Raw genomic sequence first — 24,587 nt, forward strand, 5'->3', positions numbered from 1 at the left:
AAGAGAAGAGTCATGGATGATGTTCACAACCCATTAAGAAGACCTCAACTCATGCCCTGAAGATAGAATACGGAACACAACCTATTCACATGGCACACAGCTGCTGAGTAGCAGGACTGGCCTTCCTGCTGCATAACCAGGGACCTGGCAGAACCTCTCAGTGAGGGCTGTCTGGCGGGCAGAGGAACAAGACTCCTGAGTCCTGGTGTAGGCAAGTCACATCCTCTCCCTGGGCCTCCATTTCCCCACCATTGGAGCCTGCACTTCAATATGGTGTCTGCATCCTAGTGAAGCTACTTACCCTTCTGCCCCCAGCCACCCCACCCCGCCCCGCCCCACCCCGATGGCGAGCTCCTTCAGTAGAGCTGTCCTTCACTGACTCAGTTTTTGATAGGCACTCAGTAAATGCCGAACTACTGAGCAGCTGAAAGGAACGCTCTCCAAGCACCCACTCGGTGCCAGGCCTCCCACCAGGCACTCCCACTGTGTCGTCAGGAATCCTCCCACCAACACTGCTGGAAGGACCTCTTCATCCCCATTTTACAGCTGAGGCAACTGAGGTTGAGAGAGCTTCCAGCCAGTGTCCATTAGCGGGGCTGGGGCTGAGCTGTCTAAAGGCGGGCTCTGAACCAGAGCCAAGTGCGGGCTGAGGGCGCCCCTCCCCGGCTCCTCAGGGCCTGGGCGGCAGCAGGCAGGAGACCATTGGGGCGGGAGCCGACAGGGGTGACCGCAGGCTGGGCGACAGAAGGAACACAGTCTGAGGACACCGCTGAAGTGCATCTTCAAACACTGTGGCCGTGCTGTGGGCGCCGAGAAACCACAGCCGCCCACATCTCAGCGGTCAGGCGGCCGGGGCAGGAGGCCGAGCTGGCAGTGGCAGGGCGGCCAAGGGGCAGGCAGGAGTGTGTGTGTGTGTAGGGGGGGTGCTGTGCTGATCTCACCCACAGAAAGCCTCAGCTAGGGGCAGGGCCAACTATGGACTATGTGGGACGCTTGTTTACAACTAGTGAGAGTTTCAAGATGGCAGCAGAGCATTAAACCCTTGTAAATGTGGGCCTTCTGGTCACACATCCCTGAAGTGGGTCCTGGCCAGTGTTTTGTCCACCCAGCTCCCAGCTCAGGGTTCTTCTTGGCATGCCACTTGGGTAGACACCGTGCAAAAGATCTGGCCCCTCACTGCCTGGGTGGAGCCCACATAAGCCACGGTGCAGGGCACGGCAGGGCAGGTGGAAGGGCTGGGCATCAGGAAAACTCAGGTTGTGGCCCTTTTTGGAGGCCGTGTGGACAAGGCCAGGCCAGCACACTGCTGGGATGGCAAGCAGGCATTCAGGGTTGGGCCTGCCTGGTGACTCACACCTACCTGTTGGCTCAGAGACGCTGTGCTGCTACTTTCACTGTGAGTACCTTGGGGAGAGGTCACGGGCCCTACAAAAGACATCTGGAGCCCCTGGCTGGGTACCTGCAGACCTCAAGCCTACAGGGAAGCCAGGGTCTTGTGGGTGCCCAGAACTGGGCAGGTGGCTTGTCCTCCAGAGCCAGGTACACTGTCACCAGAGAGGAGCTTGGAACCTGCGGTGAGCCTATATCCCCCAGTTGACTCTTGGCCACAGGGACGACCATGTCCACTGGCTCATGACTGTCCTCTGCCCTGCATATAGTGCCTGTGAGGGGCTGGGCTGAGTCTCAATTTGTGTCTTCCACCACAGTACCCAGCATAGGGCCCCATACACAGCTGGTACTCAGGAAACATTGGTGGAGTTAACACTGAAATAATGAGAGAACGTCCTCTTCTGTCTCGTTGGCCTTAGGGCTGACACTTAGCTTAGAGGTCAAGGAAAGGAAGTGTGCTTTTGGTTAGCAAAGTGGTGGGACACACTCCGTGCACATGAGTTTGGCTGTGCACCTCTGCACGCATGTGCAGGAACACACGTGTGGGGAACGTACACGTGGAGGGTGGACTCATGTACAGAGGGAGAAGATATAGATATATATGCGTGCACGCATGTGTGTGTGGGTGCTTACATATACGTGTTGGACATGCACACGTGTGGGAGGGGACACATGCACGAGATGCATGCACATGTGCATGTTTGTGTGGGAGGCGTCCAGCCACACACACTGGGGCACAAGTAGGTGGAATGGGCACAGATGCCCAGCAGTCTTCTTCTTCCTGGACTGCATCTCCCAGCCAGGCCCCCTCCCCCATCCAGGAGCCAGGCTTGCTCAGGCAGTGTGCCGGGCATGGGGGAGGTGGAGAAGTGTGGTGGCAGGAAGTGCAGGCTGTCTGGTGAAGTCTGGACTCTGCCCCTCACTCACTGTGCATCCTTGGGCAAGTTACATAAATCCTCCTGGTCTCAGCCTTGTTGTCTGTAAAAGGGGCTCATGACAGCACTTCCTTCATAAGCTATAAGGCACGACAAGTGGTATCTGGTTCCCGGTAGGTCTCCTGGCTGGGGCTGCTTCAGCAGCAGGTGCATGGCTGGAGCCCTTGTCCACCCATCTCCATGACCGTGACGGGCAAGTTCCAGACACCGCTGCCCTGGCCAGAGAGGTGAGAAGAGGGGAGGGTATGGCTGCGCTCTGCAGAGGTCTGGCCCCTGATGGCCCCCTTCCAACTCCTCAGAGGGCCCTGGGGAGGCGGCTAAGGCGTCCCCAGATCGGAACACACACGTGGTGGGGCATGGCAAGGTACAGTCAGTCTTTAAAAACAGTCCTCCTGGGACAGCGGAGCTGGGCCCCAGAGGCCACCCACCCACTGCAGAGACTGGCGTCCTCGCGAGGCGAGGTAAATCACCCGTGATTGCCCTCTGGAATGCGGGCGCTGTGAAAGGTAACACGCATGTTACTGCTACATAAACACAGTTAAACTATTTACAATGGCTCGGCCTGGCGGCCCCAGGAAGACCCTGCCATGTGGGGTGGGTGGGCCCGCCTCCGCTCTGCCAGCCACGGTGGTTGGGAGAGGGATTTATTTTGGCAAGAGCCAGGCCCTTGGCACCTTCCCATCGCCACCCGATCCAAGGGCCCGGTGTGGCCCAGGAGAAGCATCTTCTCCCAGGCCAGAAAAATGTTTCGAAATTATGGAAAGGAGAAGCACAACAAAACCCCCTCTTTGTTTTATTTCAGCCCTTATCCTTCCGCCCAGCTTGTGGACGGCACTTTTTTAAGTAAGCAGGAGCTTTTGCCCCAAATCCCAAGAGTGTACTGGGGTGGTTCTCCATGCTGGCAACTGAGGGAGAAGACAATCCTGCTCCCGAGGCGCTCCCAGCGTGTGGGAAAGAACCAGCCCCTGCCTGCAGGAGCCTCCAGTCTGGCGTGGGACAGAGCTCCAGTCCTCAGCCCCCTGCCCCGCTCCTGCCCAGTCTAAGAGTGGGGGCACAGTTCCGGTCCCAGGAATGGGGAGGCCCTCACCATTTGGACATTAGATGGAACCACCTGGAGCTCAAGGCCTCAGGGAGACCCAGGGAACAGGCTGCCCTGGGGGGCAAAGGCCCTAAGGTGGCTGTGGCCATGGCTGTTCAGGTCTCCCCAAGAGAAATATTGCTGCGTGCTCACCCAGATTCCTTCCCGTGCAGGTTCTAGCCTTGGTCCATTTCCTTTCTCCAGATGTGCCATCACCTACTGTTTATTTGTTTAAAAGGTACCAGGGTCACCAAAAAGGTCACCACTGAGGCTGATAAATGCCAGAGGGCTTTATACCAGGGTGTGGAGGCCCTGCCACCGCTGAGCCTTCTCCCTGGCCCCTCCAGATCTCCCTCCTCTCCTGCTCCCAGGGCTGCCCCTCTGCCCTCTTCCTGTGTTTGCTCCTGCAATGCCCACACCTGGAGGGCACCCCTCGCCCCTTCCTGCCCATTCATTCACTGGGCACCTGCAGGACCGGCCTTCTTGAGCAGCTCAGTTGACGAGGCCTTTTCTCTGCCATTGTCTACACAGCCCAATCCAGGCCATCTGGATTAATCTGCTCATCCTCCAGCTCCTCCGCTAATAGTCACCATCATTAAGGGAAGGCCTTTGCTGCGCCTGACGCTGGCCTCCTTAGCTCACATACCTTCTTCCCGATTTCCCACCACCATCCGGCAAGTGGGAATTTCTGGCCCCATTATAGCCACGAGGGAACGGAGCCTCAGAGGTTGGGTGATCTCCCAGGTCACACAGCTGGTGAGTGGGACGGGGGTTCCGACATCTGTGTTCTGTCCGCCACACCACTTTGCCCACTCGACCGCACCCTCCAGGGAACAAAGAGCAACATGGCCTGTATTAGGTGGGGTCAGAAAGGGGTCAGGTCGATAAAAAACATCAGAACTTACACACAAGTGAGGTTATCATGCAAAAAGCTCAACTCCGAAGAGAGCAGTTATTCTGACCGTGCTCCTTGTTCAGCGCATTTTGTTCTTGTTTTTGTTTTACATTTTAGTTTTATAGCAACAGGTGCAAAATGGAAAAGGTCAAAAAGCAAATCTTCATCCCGGCCTTCTCCCAGTCCCACGGGTCCTGTCCTTCTGGTGTCTTCAGCTGTGGTGCCTCCACCCTGAAGCATCCCCTAGCCTCAGAGCATTTTCGCCCAGCTTTCTGCAGTTTTATTCACAAGCACTTTTCAAGTCAATCAAACTCATTCACATCAGAATCAAACTTTTTATAATCCAATTTAATCCATCACATTATTCGTTCAACTTGATTTCAAATTACGTTTTAAAAAGGATCTCTTTACTTTAGAATAGTCTTAGATGTACAGAAAAATTGCAGATAAAACAAAGAGTTCCCATACCCTTCACACCCAGGTTCCTCCATAATAGACATCTTAATTAGTCTGGACAGTTGTCACAGTTAATGAACTAATATTGACACATTATTATTAACTAAAGTCTATAGTGGATTCAGATTTCCTTAGTTCTTACTAACGTCCTTTTTCTGTGCCAGGATCCCATTCAGGACACCACGTTACATGTAGTCGCCATTTCTCTTCAGGCTCCTCTTGGCCGTGACAGTTCCCATTTCCTTGTTTTTGATGACATTGACAGTTTTGAGGAGTACTGGTCAGATATTCTGTAGAATGTCCCTCAGTTAGGATTTGTCTGATGCTTTTCTCATGATTTGGCTCGAGTTAGGAGTTTGTAGAGATAAAAGGCCATTTTCATCACATCGTATCGAGGGTACACACTATCTACACGACTTATCACGCTCGATGCTGACCTTGATCACGGGGCTGAGGTACCGTTTGTCAACTTTTTCCACCATCAAGTGATTCTTCCCCCCCACTTTCCGCAGTGTCCTCTTTGGAAGGAAGTCACTATACAGAGCTTACACTTAAGGGGCGGGGGGAGCTATGATCCCCCTCCCTGAGAATAAAGCATCTGCATAATTATTTGGAATTCTCCTGCATGCGAGATTTGTCTCTTCTCCTCCATTTATTTATTTAATCATTTATTTATATCAGTATGAACTAGTGGAAATTTATTTTAAACCTTGGGTTATAATCCAAAACTACTTTGTTTATTTTGTTTCTCAAATTCTTCCATCTTTGGCCACTGGAAGTTCTTTCAGTCGGCTCCTGGAGGGTTTTTTGAGCACTGTCTTACTTTCTGGCACTATAAGTTACCCTGGGCTCCTCATGTATATTTCCTGCCCCAGATCTAGAAGCAGCCTTTTCTCCCAGGAGCCCTGGTTTCATTGAAGGGAGAATGGTATTAGAAACCAAGATCTGAGCACCAAGTGTGCTTGTCGCTACTGGGGTGTGGTTGCTTATAGACTGTCCCAGCTGACAGAGAAAGGAAATATACGTGCATTTACTAACCCATGTGTATATACATATCTGTAAGTATTTCTTATGTAACCATCTGTATCTATATTAAGCTAAACGTGGGTTCATACTGATGTCCCTAACTCTTCCATTACCACATGGATCATTCTAGCCTTCTCGCCTTACTTGTCTGTAATTTTTCACTCCAACAGTGAGAAACCCAGCTCCCACCATATACCATCCACTTACTGAATTGCTGAGTTCCAGGATACACATACGTTATTTCAGATTGTTAACCTATATTTCCATGGGAAACAACTTCATCAACTAGAGGACCGTGCTATGTGCAGCTCCCTTTGTCTTCAGTCGTACAGATTCCACTCATTTCCGGAGTTACTGAGCATCTTTCCTCCCATCCCCTTCAATGGGGTGATTTTCTGCTTTTGTAATACAGTTGGATTCTTTGTCACATTCTGCATTCTATCCTGTGGTCTTCCAGCGTCCCAAATGACTTTTAAAAATGTACATACGTTAAGGTTCGGTCTTCATGCTGTAAAGTTCGATGGGTTTGGACAATCGCGGTATCATGTATCCCCCATCATAGTATCACACAAAATAGTTCCGCCACCCTAAAAAATTTCCTGTGGCTCACCTGTTCAACCTTCCTTCCACCCCAAACTACTGACAACCACTGATGTGTTTACCATCTCTATAGTTTTGCCTTTTCCAAGATGTCACATAAATGGAATTATATAGTATGCAGTCTTTCCAGACAGGCTTCTTTCACTTAGCAATATGCATTTAAGATTCACCCATGTCTTTGTGTGGCTTGATAGCTCATTTCTTTTTATTGCTAAATAGTATAAAATTGTGTGGATGTACCACAGTTTGTTTCTCTATTCGTCTATTAAAGGACGTCTTGGTTACTTTGGCAATTATATTTTTGGCAATTCTGAATAAATTGCTGCTATAAATATTCATGTGCTGGTTTTTGTGTGGACATAAGTTTTGAAATCAGTTGAGTAAATACCTAGGAGTACAATTGTTGGATCATATGGTAAGACTATGTTTAGTTTTTGTAAGAAACTGCCAAACTTTTCCATAGGGGCTGTACCATTTCGCCTTCCCACCAGCAATGAATGAGAGTTCCTCTTGCCCCATATCCCCACCAGCAATTGATATTTTCAATTTGGGGGGGGGGGGGGCGGGCGCGGATTTTAGCCATTCTAATAGGTATGCAGTGGTTTCTCTTTGTTTTAATTTTCATTTCCCTAATGACAAATGATTATGAGCATCTTTCATATGTTTATTTACCGCCTGTATATTTTCTTTGATGAGCTGTCTGTTTAAACCCATTTTTAAATTGGGTTGTTTGGATTGTTTCAAAAAATCAAGTCCACCTCTGAGAGGGGAGGGTCAAACATAAGTGAGGACCGTCAGCATTTAGGTAAGATTCCCAGGAACTATTTGTGGAATAACATTCCATGGAGACCTGGAATCCCAGAGCTAAAAGAGACCTAAGAGTCCTTTTACCAGAGAAGAAAACGGAGTTTTGAGAGGGGAAGTGGTGAAGTGGCAGGGATATTTACTGCTCGCCACATCCCCACATGCTCCCCCACACTTCCCAGTTGCCTCACCAGTAGGACCAGTTCTGGTCAATAGCCTGTGAGTGGAGATGCTGTGTGTCATTTCTGAGCCAAAGCATTTAAAAGCCAGTGCGTAGCCCTCCTGCTCTTTTCTGTCCCTGTAGGCACTGTCACGGAAGCCATGTGTGGGAATATGATGTGTCTAACATCCAGGGTCCCTCTGTGGGGCAGAGCCCCTGCCCATCTGCCTCCGTCATATTGTGTGAGCTAGAAATATACCTCCATGGTGTGAATCCACTGAGAGTTCAGGGTCTATTTGTTATTGCAGCAGAGCAGGGCCTATCCTGACGCATACAGCCAGTCATCGGATCACGCCTTTATCATAACGCTTACATCATTAGAGTCCCCCAAACCTGGTGGTGTGCTGGCCCAGGAAAAAGTTGCTTAAAGGAGAGAGAGAATTTAAATGAACCTATGTCTACTGAAACCTACCGTGTGCCCGGCCCCAAGTAGGCACTGCCCCTTCATTATCTCATGTCTGTCTGGGGAGGAGGTCCAGCTCTCTCCTGAACTGTCTGCTCTTGCCACTCACTGGGCCTTATCTGCCCAGATGACGTGTAGGGGTTGACAAATAATTGGAGCTAACTTTCCCAGAAATAGATTAATCCTTATGGGATACTAAAGGCAAATCTCTCCACCCAAGTCAAGCCCTCGAAAGTCCCTATAAACCCCATGTCTCCCAAAAGTTTTACCTAAGAGGAAGCGGGTCTCAGAAGCTCTGTTCTATCTTCTGCTGCATCTTTTCTTCAAACTCAGTTAGCATCCTTGGCTTTTCTAGAGGAAGAAGACATTCCCATCCCCATTGTCCAGAAGACGTGCACCCACCAGCATTTAACAGGCCTCTGCTCCAGCCTGGCCCAGCCTAAAGCAATTCCCCCTGGTTTGGGCCTCTGATAGCCTGCCACGGGCTAGTCTCCAAGTCTCCCAATCACAGTATCAGGGACCTGATGCAGCCCTCAGGGAAGGGAGGGAGGCCTTCTCCATGTGAAGTGAAACGATGCGCACAGGGCTCAAAATCAAGACCTTGACCTCATTAGCACAATGTTCTGGTCAGCTGATTTGGGGAAATGTGGTGATGTTAATTATGTGCTGATTTATTTAATCCTTGTTCTTGTGAAATGCATGCATTTGCCTTCCCCTCCTCTCCGCAGGGGCTGTAAACTCCTGGGGGCACGGCAGGGGGTGGAGCAGGAGGGGGAAGGACCCACCCAGACCTAGATTCACTTCCTGGCTTCTGTGACCCTGGGTAACCTTCCTGAGCCTGGAATTGTGTAAGGATTACGCTCTTGGCACTGTGCCTGGCACGTAGGAAGCTCGGTAAATTATAACCATTATTATCATACGGTTAATTATTATTTTATGCTATCACGGAGGGAGGAATTTCCATTGCTCCATCCTGATTCTTGAAAGGCAGTAGAGTGTAGGCCGCTGTTGTCAATAGAACTTTCCATGATGGTTGAAATATTCGGTGTCCGCTCTGTCCAATATGGTAGCCACTAGCCGTATATGACTGAGCCCTTGAAAGGTGGCTGGTGCAACTGAGGAACTGAATTTTTAATTGTATTTCTTTTAATTATTTCATAGTTGAATAGTCCCATGAGTTTAGTGGCTGCTGTGTTGGGCAGCACAGGTGTAGAGTAAGAATGCTGTCTCTGGGGTAGACCATCTGGGTTCCCACCCTCCTTCCTAGCTGTACGATCTTGGGCCAGTTACTCAACCACTGTGGGCCTCAGCTTCCTCATCTGTAAAATGGGGATATTGTAGTACGGACTTCCTAGGGAGAGTGTAAGGATTAAATGTGCACTCTATGTAAAGTGCCCCATTTTAGAAGAGTTTAAGGAACGTTAGCTATTAATACTGCTCTCTTTAGCGCCGGTGCCTGGCCTGCAATTCATGAGCATGACTATGTCTCCCATCTCGAGGGCCCTGTCTGCTCCTGCTCTGAATTTCTCTTCAACCTCAGCCCAGGGTGGAGAAAACCAGCATCTGTTGACCGGGCGTGAAGGAGACTCAGAATGTCTCGAGGACAAGGACAGGCAACACCCACGGTGACAGTCCAGGCTGCCCCTCTCCCCTGGCGGTGGTGTGGGCTGTTGCCCTTCTCCAAAGGGCTGGGCTGTGGAAGGCAAGCTCATCCTCTGGCCCCAGTGCATTTGGGGCATGGCAGCCTGAAAGAGGGGGTTCGGATGGGCTCAGGGGCCAGGGCTTTCTCCATTTCAATCTCCCAGCCACGGATCCTTAGGAGCCAAACTGTGTCCACTCTACCCTGTTTCCAGACGTTTCCAAATGTTTCCAACCATGGAGACGATCCGATCCACCTGCAGAACTTGGCCAAGAAGCCAGAGGAGGCCAGAAGCCAGGCGGGCTCTCCCGGAAAGCGGCGGGCTTCCAAGAAGCGGCAGATCTGGCTCCAATGCCGGGGCCTTGGAGCCGGTCTTCGGAATTCCCCATTCCTCCTCACCCTGGTGAGGAACCGCATTCCTCCATTTCAGGGAATGGGTGCGAGCCTGTGTCCTTTCCTCTTCTTCCTCCACAGGGGTGCAAGGGCCACGTGGGGATTTCCGGAATCCAGGACTTCTTGGTGCCCCCAGAGACACAACTTCAAATTCCCCCAAAGAATTAATCAGCATCAGGAGCAAAGGATCCTCTAAGGATCTCACAGTCCCTGCCTTCATGATGGCTCCTTCCTTACCTGTGCTGGAATCAGTAGAAAATGGAAGGGTTTGCAGGCAGGGCCAAAGTCTCCTCTGAGAGGTGGCCTGAGAGAACACCTCCTTCTCCCAGCCAGAGTTCCCTCCTCCCCCAGTGCCTGGGGCTCCTACTTCTGCAGCCAGGAGCAACCCACCCTTCAGAGCCACAGAAGAATGCCACAGTCTCATGAAACACAGTCTCCAAAGACAGGGCATGGGGCAGGGACCATCTTTGCTCCACTTTTCCCGATTTCAGGGTAAGAGACAGCAGGAGGCACCAAGGTTAGACTCTAGGAAGGACTTCCTAGTGTGAGAAATATGAGATAGAGTGTTGTAGGAGCCAGTTATATTCAACCCTCTGATCTGGCTGATGAGAGAGGGCTCTGATAGATAGAGTAGGATGGTGAGAAATCTGGGATTTAAAATGCACAGGATACATGGCTGATACGATGTCTCAGTTAGCTGGATTTGGAGTCAGACAGACTTAGTTTTAAATCCCAGCTGGGCCACTGACTGGCTGTATGACGTCGGGTTAATCGTTTAATGATGCTTCTATTCAGTTTCCTCATCTGTAAAATGGGGATAAAGAGATTCATAGCCCAGGTTATACTGAGGAGTGAGGGAGGCCTGTAGGCGAATGGCCCCAGCCCAGGGCCTGGCACATCCTGGAGAACTGAGAGGTGGCCGAGTCTGAGCCGGCTGGGGGTTTAGGGTACAGGGGGAGGGGAGACCTGCAGGAAGGTAGGCTGCGGCCGCATAGCTCAGTTCCCAGTGGGGAAGATGGATCAGCACCACCGGAGACGGCCTGGGGCCTGCCGCAGACCAAGGAACGGGCCCTACTCCCTGTTCCCCAGCCCCCCTCATATACCCCACTTCAAGGCAATCGTAGGGGGACAGGAGAGCACTGGCACCCTCTCCCTGGAGATCTGTGCTCTTCCGGCAGGCCCCCTCCCCTCTTGATCTGAGGACCCTCATTTGCTAACCCCAAGAGCCCTTCATGGGGCCCCCCAGAGAGAACTGGTTTCCCCCAGACAGTCTTACTCCTTCCTTGCAAGACCCTCAGGGGCCCCAAGAAAGACCCCAGGCGGGGGCCAGCCTGCCAGGGCTGCTTCAGACCAGTGCTGGTGAGCACTGGGGTGGGGAGGCTGCTGGTGATTTGGGGGGCCAGCTGGTGGGTACGTTTGCCGGGGACCCACTTCCCACCAGACTCAAGTGCAAATTGAAAGCCCCTCTGGACCTTGAGGTGGGACAGGGAGGAAGCTGGCTTTGCTCGGCTAGACTGTGGCATTGCTGGCCCTAGGCTGAGCGACCTTCAGAGTCCCCTCCCCCACGCCCCGGGCAGGGGTGAGAAGGACTTTGTGGCCACTGGGCTGTAAACAGCCTCATAAAGTCAGCTCAGGCCAGACTCCCCACTGCCAAGGAGGAAAACCCAGAGATAGTGAGGGCTTGGGAGGCCCGGAGCTAGAGGACCCAGTGGGTGTCTTGAACTCAATTTTAGGCCTGTTGGATGGAGAAGAACAAAGCTCTTGCCGTGAGTTAAGACACAGCCCCCAACTCCCTTGAACTGGGGCTTCCCTGGGAACAAGGCTGTGTTCCGCCAACAGATTGGCCTGGGAGGTAGGGGTAGGGGGTGGCCTCAGTTTGCTTTGACTTACTCCCACCATCTGAACAAGACCACAGTGTCTCCAGAAGGGAGAAATCTCTAACTTGTGGCCTCCAGAATCTGACAGTGATTCATTGCCAATGAGGGCAACACAGGGGGGCATTTTTAACTTTCCTGAAAAGTTATGGACTCCTGGAAGGCTCTCTTGGTCTTCCCCCGTATCTCTTTCTTCCCCTTACCTCTGCCAGTCCTTCCAGGGAGGACAGTGAGGGGCTGGGGTGGCCCCAGGGTCGGGCCAGGGATGTGTCTGGGGTGTAGAGAGCTGCCCGACTCCAGGCCCCTCTGTTCCCTCTCCCCCCTGCCCCTCACCCCCAAGCCAGCCCCTCTGGCCTCTCTGCAGCCCTACCTTGCCCAGAGCAACCCCAGCTGGGCACCCTGCTCCCTCCCTCCCTCCATTGCCCACAGAGGAGCGCACCCAGCTGCCCACTGCCAGGTACAGAGGATAAAAATATCCAGTGGAAAAACACGTGGCTCCAGGTCAAACATTAACCTGCTGGACCTGGCCTGCTGGCCACGGTGTTCCTTCCCAGGCTACCTGGGCACCAACATGCAGCTGGTGGCAGTGTCCTCTCCCTCTAACCATCACTGTGACCCTCAGACATTTACCCACAGGCTTCCCACAGGAAGCACCCACCTGAGGCCCAAGGGCGCAGGACCGGCCAGCCCGTTCAGACCGGTGGCTGCAGCGACAATCCTCCTTCCACCCAGCCGTGGGGCTTCCCTGGAGCTCTCTGGGTTTCCAGGTCAGCCGGCTCTGCCTCTGCTCAGAACAGCACCTCTGACTCTCTGGGGGAGGAGCTCCTGGGTTCCTCAGGTTTCCCATCAGTCTGCTGCAAAGTCAAGCTCACTTAGAATCCGGAAGGAAGCACGACAGGCAAAGGGAAGGGAGTGAGGAGAGAAGAGTCCAGCCAGCGCTGGCACACACCCTTCAGCATGCTGGGAGGCCACCTGGAGGAGGTGTTGGGGTTGGGGGGTAGGCAGGTGAGAAGTTCCAGCCCTGTGCCTTGCATGTCCAGCTCTGATGTTGTCTGGGGGTGGGGAGACCAGAGGGACAGGTGTGTCCTCCGTGGGCCCAGAGGACTCTGCCCACACACCTCAGGCACACTGTAGTGTTACCTGGCATGTCCTACTCAGCCGCTTGAGGCTTGGTGAGGCCATAGCCTGACCCCAGCCCTCACTCCTCACACCTCTGGGGTCCCATGCCCAGTGGTTCTAGAAAATGCCTACGTGGCAGCCTGGAGCCAGGGCCAAACATCCCATTTTCTGTCAAGGAAGCTTGACTGTGCACAATGAAAGAGAGGAGAGCACAACTGCCCCATCGTTCTGGCCGGCTGGAGTCCGATGGGCCCCAGTTGGAGCCCAAAAGGGATTAGGGGGCCCTGGGACCAGGGAAGCCCTCCCAGCCACTTAGATGTCCATGCAGCATTGCAGCGGTGTGGGGAGAGTGTGTAAATATTAACTTTTAGGGGAAGCAGAGGGTGAGTGGAGATCAGCAAGGGCCCTAAGGGACAATAAGGCTCCCCTGGGCACAGGAATTCCTACCCAGGACGCTCCACTAGGCTCCTGGAGCTGTTTCCCACCAGGGCGGCTGTCACTGTGCCAGGTCAGGGCTCTGGAGACAGTGGCCAAAGGCCTGGCCCTGCCACTGACCCAACCAGGCCACACAGGAGGCCCCGGGGGCTTTGGAAGCCTTGGTTTAGAGCCAAGTTCTGCCACTTAAGTAGCCACGAGGTCTTGTAAGAGTTACTAGCCTCTCCGAGCCTCAGTTACCTCACCTATACAATGGGGACAACTATGCCTCGCTCTCAAGGTGTTCTAAAGATTAAGTTAGCTGATCTGTCTCTGTAGTGCCCGGCACAGAGAAGGTATTCTATGGATGGTTGCTCTGGTTAGTTTTTCTCTCCGTTCCAGGCCTCAGTTTCCTCATCTGTAAAATGGGAACAATCATGCCCAGCTCACAGGACTACACGAGCCGATCTTCATATTGTTGCACATGAACACTGGTCCATAACTGTCAGCACGATTGTTATTTGTCCTCTGCTGCGTCTCTGTTTTCTCATCTGGATTTGGTCATCTCTAAGGACCTCAGCTGGAGCTGTAGAGCACTTGCCACCTGCTCCCTGAACGCAAGCACGCACCCTGCTCTTTCCCCTCCTGCGGGGCCAGAACCGCATTGCATCGCTCCCCTCTTCATGCTGACACTGGCTTGGCTCACAGAGCCATTACCTAGGGAATTGAACAAAGGCCGAGGGGAGAGGCAGATCGTAGGAGAGCGAGAGGCCCCCGGCTCTAGAGAGAGAAGCAGGCAGAGGTGTTAGCCCATGCCCTGACCTCGGTCGAGACACAAAAGCAGTGATGCGAGGAGGTGGGTGTGAGGTGGGGGTCAGGATTAATTTCCCCCAGCTAAGCAGCAGCAGTGGGGGGAAGGAGGATGTTTGCATCTGGATGCCATCTGGACGAGGGCAAACACTGAGGGGCCACTCGAGGAAATGCCTGAGCAGCGAATCAGATCCTGCGGAGAAAGTGCGAGCCCTAGAACCACACTGCATGTCTGAGGGAGAGGAATGTATCTGGGGAGCGCTGCTCGTGGCGGGGAGACCAGGCTGGGGAAGGAGGCCAAGGGCGAGAGGAAGGGACCACGCCCGGGAGCCTCTGCGGGGGCCTCCCTAGGCTGGTGGCCCCCAGCAGACACAGACGCTGGACCTGTGGGCTGGGGGCCATAAGGGCAGGGTCCCCAAACATACAGAAGGTCTACATTGCCTCAGAATTCTGGGTCTCTTGTTAGACCCCAGGGCCCAAGGTGCTGCTGTCCTTCAGATCAGTGACTTTGTCCACCCCACGCACAGATATAGCACCTGCTGTGTGCATAGCCCAGGTGTGGGAAGCCTAGACTCGCACAGGTGTACAGCAACATGGAGCTTTGGGTTCTGACAGACTCAGGCTCAAGTCCCCTCTCTCCTTAACTGGGTTTCACAAAACTGAACTCTCTTGGCCAAGCCTCCATTTTCTCATTTGTAAAAGAGAATTGTAGCTTCGTAGGCCTCCCTGAGTGTGGCTGTGCTAACCCTAGTGGTAATCCAGAGCAGGGCGTGGGGTCTGGGGGACCCTCAATCCTCCAGCCTGGGGACTGTATGCCCCCTTTTGGCTGCCCCCTGCTGATGCAACGAGGCAGGTGCCACCCCAGCCCTGTCCAAGGGAGGTGCGCCATATGCAACCCTGAGGGAAGCTCAGGAAACAGCCTCCCTGTAAGTCAGCCGATGGCTGCAGGCCCTGGACACATCGGCCTTCTCCCTTTGCTCCCCCTCTAAATCAGGCCAGGCAGGCACCACAAGTACATGTGCATGCATGCACGTGTGTGTATTTGCGTGTGTATGTGTGGGTGTATTTGTGCAAGTTTTTGCACCTGTGGATGTGCACATATGCTTGTATGTTTGCTCACCAATGTTTTGTGTGTCTTGTTTATTTGTGCATGTTTTGTGGGTTGTGTGCAAATGTTTGTGTTTTAACATTTGAAAAATAGGTGCATGTGTTTGTGCGACTATATGTTTGTAAGCATGTGTTATGCAAATGTGGGTTGTATGTTTACATGTGTATGTGCATGTATCTACATATTTGTGTGTATGTATTTCATTCGTTTCTTCGTTTTTTAGGTGAAGAAGATTGACCCTGAGCTAACATCTGTTGCCAATCCTCCTCTTTTTGCTTCAGGAAGATTGTCGCTGAGCTAACATCTGTGCCAATCTTCCTCTATTTTGCATGTGGGACACCACCACAGCATGGCTTGATGAGTGGTTTGAGGTCTGCACCCAGATGCAAACCCACAAACGCCAGGGCTCCGAAGTGGAGCTCACGAACTTAACCACTACGCCACTGGACCAGCCTCCTGTGTGTGTGTTTTTGTCTGTACAATATGTGTATATGTTGTGTGCATCTGTGTCTGTGTGAATATATAATATACATGGGTTTGTGTTTGTAAATAAGGTATGTATGTGTTTTTATAACGTGTTTCTGTGTTAAAATGTTTGTGAATGTAATGCATGTGTGTATAATGAGGATGCCTGTGTACTATGTGTGTGGATGTGTATATGAAATTCAACTGTGTCTGTAAGCATGTGTACATAATATATCCATGTGGAAACACGTGTGCATAATTAGCATATGTGAAATGTATACGTTTGCAGATTTGCGTGGGTAACGTGTGGTATGTGTGTCTGTGCCCGTAGGAGGCAGCCTAGCAGGTTAGGAACAGCCTTGCACTTGCAGCCAGAGGAGGGGGTTCAAACCCCAGGCTCCTAACAGTGAGGCCTTGAGGCCCTTATTTGGCCTCTCTGAGCCTCTGTAGGCCCGGCTGTGACGGCACCGGCTGTGTTCCCTGCCCTGCCTCCCACCAGTAAGGCCTGGGGTGGAGGAACTGGTGGACAAGTAGGCAGCCCAGGGCAGGACCGTCCTGGCAAGCACTGGGAGGTCTGTGGGTCCAGCCCTGCTTCCAGGACTGCAAAGGAGCAGGACATAGGGCCTGCCCTCACCCAGCTTACGGTCCGGCTGTGGAGACAGAAAGCAGTGAGAGGGCAAGGAAGGGCCTGGAGGAGATTGGCATGCAGATGGGCTCCCAGGGGCCTGAAGGGGCCAGGTGGGTGCAGACCCTGCAGTGGTAAGAGCCTGGGTTCAAATCCTGCCTCTGCCACTTATTTGCTCTGGGACTGTGGACAAGTCACTCAACCTCTCTGTACCTGAATTTCTTCACCTGTAAAATGAGATCGTCATAGGGTACACCTCAGAGGGCTATTGTGAGGACTAAATGAGTTACTACATGGAAAGTACTTACAGTGCCTGGAACCTAGAAAAGTGCTCAACAGATGTTAGTTATTGTTGTTATTATAAAGTGAGCAGCCACTGAACTAGTTCTAAGTACATAGAAAATTAAGTGAACAGCAAACACTATCATCAATTCCAGGGAGAATAAAATGTTGTGCAAAGGAAAAATAATCACAATCTACTAAATGGCTCAACCCTGGCTGTCAATACTTTTACAAGGTCGTGTTCTATTCCCATCTAACAAGAATGACATGCGGATTACAGCAGGGGAGGGCCGGAAGGCTGTGCATATGAGTTGTTGCCAGAGGCTCCAGAAGAATCTGTCACGGCAGGTGAACTGGCCGTTCTGCTGAGTGAGACTGCTGTGTGTAAGGAACCCTAGGGAGCTGAGTGATTCCTCGTGCATGAACAACTTTGATAAAAATTTTTAAAAATCCATTTAAATGCATCTAATTTATCTTCTACCTGGACTCTAAGTGTTGAACGGGCTGATGTTGGCTATCTGTCTTAGCAGAGGGTCTCCAGGAACCAGGTGTGTGGGGAGTGGGGCCTCTCCTCACCCCGCCCCAACTGAAATGACTTTAAGGGAGAGCAAGGGGGTGCCAGGCAGCTTGGCTCCGGTTTTTCCAGAGCTGACTATAGCCCAGCGTCACTTTGATGCCATGCAACCCCTGCCCTCCCTCTGTACAGGCTGTTTAGTCATCAATCTAAATGCATGGGTAGAAAGAAACATAATATTCACAAAAACTTATATGCTCTGAGGTGTAACACTGTTCTAAGCCTTTTACGTGTTTTAACCCATTGAATCTTCACACCTATCCTTACAACAATCTGTTTGGATTTCCGTTTTAAAGAAAAGGAAATGAGGCACAGAGAGGTTAAGTAACAAGCCCATAGTAGAGCCAGGATTTGAATTTAGGAAGTCTGACCCTGGAGTCCATGCTCTCAACAACTGATTATTCGAGAAGGCCCGAAGAAGCAGGGTGGGGAAAGAGATGGAACACCTGGCCCAGTGCCTTGGGAGCAGCCGGCAGCCAGGCCACGCTGGGTGACCTTGATGGACATGGCAGGGAGAGGCTGGGTTCCCACAGGGGGCAGGGAGTATCAGGCACGGCAGCCCTGCCAAGGCCCTAGCAACGGAGTCCTGTTTGGGCAGCCCGTGCGGGGCCAGGTGGGTGGTAGGACAAGGAGGAGCCAGAGCTGAGAGGCCTTCAGATGCCAAGCTGCTGACTTCAGCCCCAAATCAGTCCAGAAACCCACGCCTGGTCCCCTCAGCCCTCCCCAACGGTGTGCCTGCATGTCTGCACGTTGGACACTCAGTCACTCCACAAACACCCACCGACTGCTCAAGGTGTGGTTGAAAATGAGTTCAGGATCGAGAATGCTGGGGTTTGAATCCTGTCACCTCCTAGTTTGTGTGACCTTGGACGAGTCAATCAACTGCTCTGTGCCTCAGTTTCCTCCCTATACGTGAAGATCGTAATAGCATTGATCTCAGAATTGTCGTGAGGATTAAATGAGTTAAACCTGTGAAGTGCTCAGTGCCATGCCTAGACTATCATATGTGCTCAATTAATCTAGCTACTGTTTTATCCCTTGACCTTTGGGGATGTTAATAATAACGGCGTTACACTTGAGCTTCACTCAATCCCTAGGAATGGTAATAAGATAAGCAAGAGTTTGCCTCTTGGCCTCATGGGATTTTCAGTCTATTAAGGGGAGCTTGAACAGATAAATAACTACTAAACTAAGGCATAAACGAGTTAGCTGTGCCTGAAAGTGGACACCTAACCATCTCTGGAAAGTCCTGGAAAACTAGCCCATGGGCAGAGGGCTCAGAGCTCAGAGGCGACATTCCTCCTCCTCCTGCTTCAGTCGGGAGAGCAAAGCAGATGGGCTACAGAAGGGTTGGGGTGTCAGAACGGGGCTCAATTGGCCATGGCAGGAGGCACCCTGGAGGCACAGGTGGCAGCTCCTCCAAGGTCGGTGAACAAGGCTCAGAAGAATCCAGGCCCATGGGCACAGCCACACGGGCTCTACTTTGGCTTCTTCTGTTCTCCTTCAGGCTAAGTCCAGACGTTCTCGAATCCGGCTGCCGTAAGATCCCTCGCCCACCACATGGCCATGGAGCCTTTCTGGCCCTCAAGGCGATGTTTTCTCCTGGATATGAATGATGTGGCTTCTGACTGTGGTTGGCTTCCTGTGGTCCAGCTTCTCGGCAGGAAGGGTATGCTGATGGCACTGACGGGCATGTGCCTGGTGTGGGTGGCAGGCCCGTTTCTCCTCCCTAATGAGTATTTGGAAGTCTAGTGTCTTCCTCAGGCTGTGATCACCCTGGGCACTGTGGAGAAGGAGGGCCAGGACCAGACAGTGCCCCTGGCCCCCCGCCAGATGTACCAATAGACCCTCACCAGCGGCCCGAGGGAGAGATGGAAGCAGCTGTCCTCTACCCCACTTTCAGTCCGTTGTTCAGTCTATGAATGCTTCTTGGGCATCTACTTGGTACCAGACACCATCCTTGACCGTCAAATGAGGCTTTGAGAGGTTAGTAAGAGAGCTAGAAAGATGCAGAGCGGGGACTAGATGCCAAGCTGTCTGACTCCAGAGCGCTGTCATCGATTACCAGCCCTTATTCATCTTCCCTCTGAGATTCCAATGAGAGCAACGGATCATGAGAGCATTCGTTGTGCACTTCCTATGTGCCAGCCATTACTCAGAGAGCTCTACCCATCTCAGCTCCTTCCATCCTCACAGCACAGAGATGAAGAACTTGCCCCAGGTCACACAGCTAGTGCAGAAGAGCTGGACTTGGAACCCAGGATGTCTGGCTCCAGAGCTTCTCATGCTCCCACCACTCCCAGACAGATGCCGACACCTCGACACAGGGAAACGCTCTGCGGCTCTAGATGCGCTGCTGTGGAATGTTAACAGACCTCCCAGAGAGATTACGAAGTGAAAAAGCCAAGCAGCAGAACAGTGGAGTGAGGAGGCCGCCGTTCATATGAGGGAAACTAATAATGTAGACCTGGCTGACCTTGGAGGCTGAGGGCTCTGGGGCTGAGGGTGGCAGGCCCAGGTGTGTGTGGTGGCAAGACCTGAGAGTAGGTGTGACCTCTGAGCTTTAGCAGGGCCACAGGACAGAGGGGCTTTGTCCTCGGGTGTCACTGGCTTATTGGCAGATCTGGGGCTCATGATATCTGCCCGGAAAAGACATCTGGGGAGACATTGAGGAGAGGACTCACAGGTGTCTGAGGCAGCCTTCAGTCCGGCACTGGCAGGACCGAACCCTGGACTCAGGATCAGGGGAAAAGGGACATGCTAGGTGAGACGAGACTCGTTCAGACCTCTAGGAGGCTGGGATTAGATGGCTCCAGGGTCCACTTAAGATGCTTGGTAAAACTACAGCTTCCCAGGACCCAGCCCTGAAACCCTGTTTTATAGGAGGTCTGGCAATGAGGCCCTGGAATCTATAGTTTTGTTTGACTTAAAAATTATTTCCATATGTTTTTGAAAAGGTGAAAAGAACAGAGAAAGGTAGGAAGGGAGGAAAGAAGGAAGGATGGATGAAAGGAAGGAAAGAAGGAAGGAAGGAAGAAGGGAGAGAGGGAGGATCAACCAGTGCTGAAGAGAAGACAGTGACGAGCAAGTCTGCCTCCCGTGCTCCTGCCTGCGCCTGTCCCCAGGGCCAGTGGTGGCTGGCTACTTGCCTTCTTTCTGGAGATGTTCTAGGCACACACAGCACCATATTGATGATAGAGAGCTGCCTCATTCTTTTTTCACGGCTTTGTTTTAAAGAAGATGTAGTTTTAAAAAGCTTTTCAGCAAATTTTGATAACTAGCTAGTTTGGGGAAAGACTAGCTTAGGGAACTTCTTTGGAGCTGGCAGCTCTAGATTCAAATCTTGGTTCTGACCTTTAGAGTCTGTGACCTTGGACAGGATCCATGACCTCTCCAAGCTCCAAGCTTTAGCTTTCCTACACATCAAAGGGGGGTCATAATGGTAGGGCTTTAACGAAGATTAGAATAATTTACGGCCAGTGCCTGGTGAGTCCCAGGAGATAATAAGAATGGGGGGAAGAGACATTTGCACACAGACACGGGAATGGGAACAGTCACAAAGAACGTTTCAGCAAATGTGGCGGGTTCTGAGGTGGGCAGCCTGCAGGATGAGTCCTGTCATGCTTGGCTGGCATAAGAATCCAGGGAAGAACTAGGTAGAAAAGTGAGCTCCCCATCTCTGCCTGCAGTCCACAAGCAGCGCGGAGGACCACGAGGGGTGATGGCCCCATGAGTTGCCTTTCCAGCTCTGGCCAATGACTAAATGCTGAGAGCGAGCTTTCCCGGAAGAACGGACAAGTCTGGCATGTGCTCTGCTTTGGAGGGTAATCCGTTGTTGGTCTGGATGGCAGGTGTCACTAAGTCAGGGCTGGCAGGGCCAGAGTTGCTGGGAACCACAGCCATGGGGAGACTGGGTCAACTGTCACAGGAGCTTCCATCAGGTCCAGTGCTCAGCTGTCCCTTGGCCTGGTGGCTCTACAGACTGGGAATTTTGGGGCACCCTGTCCACCCTCGGGCACACACAGGAGCTAAACAAATCTTTGTGGAATTTACCTTTTGGATCACAAAAGTAATTGGAAAAAAATAATTCCATGGAATTCAGACAAAAAGCCAGGGGAAGGGTTGAATCAGGAGTAGGTTTGAATCCCAGTTCTGCAATTTCCTAGAGGTGTACATTTAGGTGCACAATGTAATTTCCCCAAGCCTCAGTTTCCTTGTTTGTACAACAGGGCCTTCCCTCAGGATTTAGCCATATAACGTTTGTAAAGCAACCAGCATAGGGCTTGCTACACAACAATAATAGTCCAAATTCATCATTTTTCCCTTTCAGAATAGCCAGTTGTTGGAATTCAATTGATTATATTTGCAAATGAATTTGATATTCACTGCTTTGGAGTGGTTCTCACAGAAGTTGGGAGAGCTTTTTCAAGGAGATGTTTTGGTAGGAGGTGAGTCCTGAATTAGTGTCAAAAAGGAAAATGGCCTCTAATTCAACAAGTTTTTACTGAGCACCTATCATGTGACAGGCATAGTCTTAGGCCCCAGGGATGAAACAGTGTACAAGGCAGACCAAAATCCCTGCCCTTGTAGAGAATATTCTAGTGAATTGTCCCAGGACTAAAGCTCCCAGCCTGGGAAGGGGACTTTTCGAGACTCAACAAGCCCCTTTCCTGGTCTTCCTCTACTGAGAGGGTCAGGCCAGGCTGCTTCCCCATCCACAAAAAAATTGCCTGGCTAGTACCATAGGGACATTTGCTGACCCTTGTAGGCACTCACTCGGGGTGTGACCTACAAGACTTACATGGAATGTGGGGCTGACTCTGCCTAGAAAGTGGCTCTAGGTAACAGCAGAGCACACACCCCATTCTAGTCTCTGTCCAGGCCCAGAATGGCTCCCTCCAGATGGCTATCCCTGCATCCCTTGGCTTTCTCTGGGTAAGTAATGAGGTGGATGGGGAAGGACGGACCCTGCTTCCCACAGACCCAGCCTGTTTGGTGGCTCTGTCTCTTGAGCCCCTTCGCTACATCTTCTCCTTCCTTAGACGGGGGTTCCCTGAGGGCAGGAATGTGTCTCCCGTCAGACCGGGGCTCCCTGAAGATGGAGCCGTGTCCCCCTCAGACCGGGTCTCCACTCACACTGGGTCTCCCCTCAGACTGGGTCTCCCCTCAGACAGAGGACTCTTCCCCTCTCCTCCTCTTCCAGACTCTAGCCTCTGGGGAGAAGGGCTGTCCCTCCCAATTTCTGAGGCAATGCTCCACAAATTAAAAACTGGCTTGACCCAAACACAGCTCTTCTGCTGCCAGGCCAGGACTCTGTCCCCTACACTGGACTTCCTCCCAATTTGCCCCACAGTCGGCTCTGCCCTGTCTGTTCACTAAGCCATCAGGAGACCTGGCTGCCAGGCAGCTGCTCTCCAATCTCAGGAAAAGGGCAGTCAAAGGCCTGATACTCTATATCTCGCCCCTCCCTGGGAGCTATTAGGCAAGTGAGGCGTTTACTTTTCTGAAGCCCTTGCTGTTTAGCTACAGGATTAGTTCTAGTCCATTTACTCACTAAGTCCGCTGGCCAAGCACTGAGACCAGAAAAGCACATCTCCCTTGCATAATAAATGTTTAATAACGACGGTTGGGATTGACCAGAAAATGCCCCGGCTGGCAGTGCTGAAGCCACCTCAGCTCCAGGGAACGATTACAGTTCAGATCCATTGCCCCCACCTACCTACTCCACCAGCGTCCAGGCTCTGGGAGCACCAGGCAGCCTTCCCACCTGCTTCCTTCTGCCACCTACCCACCCTGTGACAGCAGAGCTGGCAAAGGGAAGCCCTCCCCAGGTGCTCCAAGGTCCTCTGCTGGGTTTTGGTTTGGGTCCTGCCTCCTCGTTTAGCCTGGGGTGTTCCTAAGGGCCGTGTCTCCCCTCAGACTGGGGCTCCCAGAGGGCTGGGCCATGTTCTCCCCTCAGACTTAGGCTCCCTGAAGGCAGGACTGTGTCTCCTTCCCACCCCCAACACCATCCAAGCCTGGGATCTCCCTTCCTTGGGTCTTCCCACGCAACCCAGCACAGAGCTGGTCCCACCTGAGGCTGCCATGTGCCCAGGCTCCAGGCTCGTTTGCAAACAAAGAGCAGATCTGTGTGAGCGCTGGCAGATGTTAAAGATAACCCCGCTTAGCCCTTTAGGAATTAGTCTAAAATATACAATTGTATTTCAGGAGCCTAAAGGGTGTTTCTGAAACCTTGGGGGCCCAAGACAGTTATAACATATGTCCATTTTAGACTTTGGAAAATAGGGCGCTATAATTGGAAAAGTTAGCGAAACGCTAAGTACAGGGAGCCGGTCTCTTTACATCTCAAATACCAGGTATTTAGGTGGCTTTCTTGGAACCTGGCATTAGGGACACGTGTGAATGGGCCAGGCTCATTTCTGAGGAGTGAGTGGGAGCAGCCAGTGAGGATGCTCATGCAGGGTGGGCAGCGCCATCTCTGTGCCCCAATGCTACTGCCCCTGCTGCCTGGACACAGACCCCAGACTCATCTCCCTTCTTCCTCTTCTCTTCTGACCTGGGCTTTCCTGGGCTCTCCCAGGAGCACTTGGTAGACTCAGGGTTGGTGCTTGTGCCCTAGAGCATGCCAAGGCCTGGCCTTTTCTCCAGGGTGGAATATGGGACTCCTACTGTTTGTCAGAGTGTGGTGGCTATGCCCTTGGGTGCTGGTGCCAGAATGTCTGAGTTCAAGTCCTCCCATGCCCACTCAGGCAAGTTACCTAACCTCTCTGGGCCTTGATTTCCTCATCTATAAAACGGGATGAAAGTTATAATACTTACCTCCCAGGGTTGTTGAGATGATTAAAGCAATAACTTACATAAAGCATTTCGCACAGTGCCTGGCACATAATAAGAACTCAATAATGCTAGCTACTATAATTATATTTTAAAAGGGTTAAAAATATTTCCAAAGCATGCTTTCATTAGACCTAGGCTCTCTACTGACCTGCCCTCCCTGGAGAGCCCTCTCTAGTCTCTCTCCTTGACCTCCTGCTCTGTTCCAGATGAGTTACGTTTTGTTCACAATTCATTCATTCATTCATTTGTTCCTCTAATACTTATTCATGTGGGCACTGGAGAGTCCATTATCGACATAGGTAGCCTTTGCCTGCCAAATACTGCCCCCAAATTCTTCTCTAAGAGACATGGCACTCCAGCAGCTTTATGAGGAAGCAGGAGCGGTCCATGGAATCTGTCCCCATCCCCGGAGCTACAAAGTCAAGCATGAAGCCAAGCAATAACCACCTGGCAGGGGCTGAGGGAGGGACATGGTGCTCTGGAGGGAAGGGTGGCCACCCTGACGTATTTCCAGAGCATCAGCAACTTCCCGTGTAGTGTTTCAGTTTCAAACTGTGAGGAAGACCCATTTGGCATTTTGGTATAGAAGAAGGCACAGCGAATGTAGAGTTTTTCAGACAGTGCAAAGGGCCCTGGGCCGT

Source organism: Equus quagga, chromosome 15, assembly GCF_021613505.1.
Source record: "Equus quagga isolate Etosha38 chromosome 15, UCLA_HA_Equagga_1.0, whole genome shotgun sequence".
In the NCBI taxonomy this organism is placed as follows: Eukaryota; Metazoa; Chordata; class Mammalia; order Perissodactyla; family Equidae; genus Equus; species Equus quagga.